We start from the raw sequence: 3701 nt of genomic DNA, 5'->3' as shown, positions 1-3701 counted from the left end.
CCTCCCTATCCCACCCCTCTAGGTGGTCACGAAGCACCGAGCTCACCTCCCTGTGCTATGCGGTTGCGGGAAATGAATTTCTGGCAAGGGGGGGGGCCGATGGTTTCTGCACTCCCCATTCTGTGGCCCTTTCCAATGCTGCTCTGTCTTAGGCTGTGGCTTGAGATCATGACACTTTGTCAGGATTTCAGATTATTCTGGACCAGCTCTGTCCAATACACATATGATACACATAATTAATTTAAAATTTGCCAATAGCTGCATTGAAAAATTTAAACAGGTGAGATTAATTTTAATAACATTTTATTTAACTCACTACAGCAAAAATATTATATTGATGTTATCAATGTAAAAATTATTAATAAGATATTTCACATTATTTTTTTCCTACTAAGTCTCCAAAATGTTGTGTGTATTTTACACTTCTAGTACATCTCGATTTGGACTTGCCATATTTCAAGGGCTCAATCGACACATGTGGCTAGTTGTCAGTATAGTGGACAGTGTCATTTTAGACATTTTATTTTTTAAGAAGGACATAGATAAAATTCAGTTTAAACGTGAAGTTCCGATCTTCTCCTTGCAAGTTACTATCCAACTTTGAATTCTCTTATTTTCTCTTAATTCTCCAAAGTCTTATCTTCCTGGTTTTGCATATTTTTATATCTGGTAAAACAATTACTTGTGAGAGAACATAATGGACACCATAGTTCTCTGCTCAGATCCCCTCTTCAGGGCAGGGATACCCCCAAGCCCAGCCCTGGGAATATGGCCCCCGAGAGCCCATGGCTGCCTCCCTCACTTGGTACTACCCTAGGCCCTGGGAACATTCTCCCCTAAGGTTATGCCCTTTTGGGGTGGCCTGAACCCAGTGACTGATGAATGAAGGAACACAAGTCTCTCCTCCCTTACTTCATTTGGGACCACTGTGAAGGGCCATCCAAGCTCCTGAGGTCCCCATATAATGAGGCTTCCTTTGCAATTGCACTTCTGGCCAGCCTCTCCCACTGCCCCATCCTGCCCTCTTCACTTGCCTACTGGTGGATCTGCTGAGAGATCTTTCTGCTCTCGATCTCACCCCTAAAACAAACCCTGCTTGCATCTCTCCATCTCAGAATCTGTTTCCAGGGAACACAGGTGAAGAGAGAAGATAAAGTAATCTTTATTCTACAAAAGCAAGATTATAGGCACTGTTTGAAGTGAAGGGAGGACAAAGCAGGAGGCACGCTTTGATTGACATCCGTGTACTAAACTAGACTTACCTTCAGGTGAACAAGGCCAGAGCCCTCTCTGACCCTTCCTCTCTATATGTCTATTCACTTCCATTATCTTTATTTTTTTTCCTGTATCTTTTGTCTCCCAAAGGCCAAAGTGACAACTGAGTAAAGGGTATGGTCAAAACTGGGATGAATCAGCACTGGGTCAAAGCATGAGAAAGGGGAAATCAATCCTGTTGAAGGGGGAAATCAAGATCCCCCTTGTCTTAAAACGTGGGCTTGTCTGTCACACGGAGATCTGTGACTCGCAAACATCTGATTTTATTCTCCTGGAGATTGTTGGCTGTTACTATTCCTCCTTTAGCCTTCTTGGATGACTTCATATCTCTGTCTTACACACACATGCACACACACACTCATCCAGGTTAATGACAGTTTGTTCTGCACAGCACTTCAGATGGCTTTCTTCCAGATCTCACCAAGTCATAATCAATTGATTATTGTTACAGCGAAGACCATTATGATCTAGGGAAGTGGAAGAAGGAAGGCATCATTCCCATCATTTTCCCCTCCCCGCCCCTCTATCTCAAGTCCTCTAAATAGGATGAAGTACTTAGTTCTTGATTCTCCATCTGATTTTTTTCTCTTACCAAAGTTTTTGTGACTGGTTTAATGTCTGGAGTATTCTATTACCTAATTGTTAAATAGAGTGTAGCAAAATAATGATTAAAAGTGTTTTGTGTCCTGCAAATCTTTTCTAGCCCCCAAATTCAAGATTGGATAAACTCTTACACAAGGTCGACAATGTGTCTTTTCCTCAAAAACCTTGCTGCCTCTTTGGTCCTGGAAACATTCAGAGGGGTGGTAGAAAAGAATTTTAGAGCAAGTGGATATTTTCCTGAAGTATTACGAAAAAATATTTTTTTCTGGGTATTTTTATCTTGTCTATAACTAAGATATGACCATGTTAGAAATACTGAAACCATAGAAGTCTCTGTGCTTCTATGAAATATTAGGCTTACCACTAGGCTGATACTGTAATGGCACCCAGAAGTCAGTGACTATGGATTTTTCAAAGGAGGGACCCTACATTTAGCGAGGGACAAATTGTGTGAATCATAGGGATAAGGAGATTCTGGCATAAATAGTACTTCGGGCTGTAAGAATACGTTTGAAAATATCTAGTAACGCACACTGGATATTTTATTTGAATAAAAGCAAACTAGAGCAAGTCCTCATGCAGTCAAGCATGGCCCCTCCTGTTTTCAACAAAGGGGATTTTCTTCTTTTACCTTCCATCAGGAAATGGGAGTTTATACGGGAGAAGGCAATGTTGTTGTTCCTTTTTCCTATTACAGTAGGAACAGGGTAACAACAGAATAAAAGGCCATGCCTCCGTATCACAACAAAAGTAATTTCTCTGACCTTCAGTGTTCGCCAAGAGAGAAATTGTGGCTTTTTGCTCATGCCTCAGTGTAACCAGTTGTGGCATCACATTATAGGACAGCAAATTCATGCCTGACCAGACTGAGTGTTTCCACAGAGTCCACCATCTGCTTTTCCTCTCTCCTGCCTGCTGTTTCCTTCATCCTTCTTCACAACTTCCTCCCCTGTGACAGTTCATCAGTATGAGCTCTGAGGAGGCAGCAAGAAAGGGAGAACTTGCTGCACCAGAGTTTGTGCCAATTAGAGGAAAAGCACAATCCCTTAGCCACCAGATGGTCCAGACAGCCCACAGTCTTTTTGGATCCTACAGGCTCCCATACAACTCCTTGACCACATCAGCTAAGCCTTGCCATTCAAATTGATTGTTACACCAAGTCATCCACCATGAGCATGGAACAGCACAGGGAATGTAGCCAATATTTTATGATAACTATAAATGGAGCACAACCTTTAAAAATTGTGAATCACTGTGTTGTACACCTGAAACTTATATAATATTGTACATCAACTATACCTCAATAAAAAAAAGTTTTTAAAGTCCCACAAATGTGGCACATGAACCCCACAGACTTTTTTCTCTATCTCTAGAATTTGATCAAATGATTGCTCTTATAATTAATTATAATATTCTGATACTATTATATGTATATATTTTAAACTACAAGTTGCTGATGTAAAAAAAGTAATAAACAGAAACCTCAATTAAGTACAGTTGGGGAACCACAAGGGGGAGCTCTCATGCCCTGGAGGATAGCAGAGCCCAACTGGAAGAAGAAAGCCTTCTCTTCTTTCCTGACAAGGGCTCGGCCAATGAAAAGCCACGGACTCTTTGTTTACTAGAGCCCTCCCAACTTCCTTTTCTCCTCTGTAAAAGAGTTCTTCTTTTGCTGTGCGGGGACTTGCATGTGGCTTACATTGTTGCAGATCCTGAATTACAGTTGTCTACTGATCCTGAATGAACCTATCTTTGGTTCATTCAGGTAGCTGGAAATATTTTATTTGGTTCATTTGGTAGCTGGAAATATTTTATTTGGAGAT

Source organism: Balaenoptera physalus (assembly GCF_965194825.1).
Source record: "Balaenoptera physalus genome assembly, chromosome: 6".
Classification (NCBI taxonomy): Eukaryota; Metazoa; Chordata; class Mammalia; order Artiodactyla; family Balaenopteridae; genus Balaenoptera; species Balaenoptera physalus.
The sequence above is the reverse complement of the archived record's forward strand: the minus strand, read 5'-3'. Positions refer to the sequence as shown.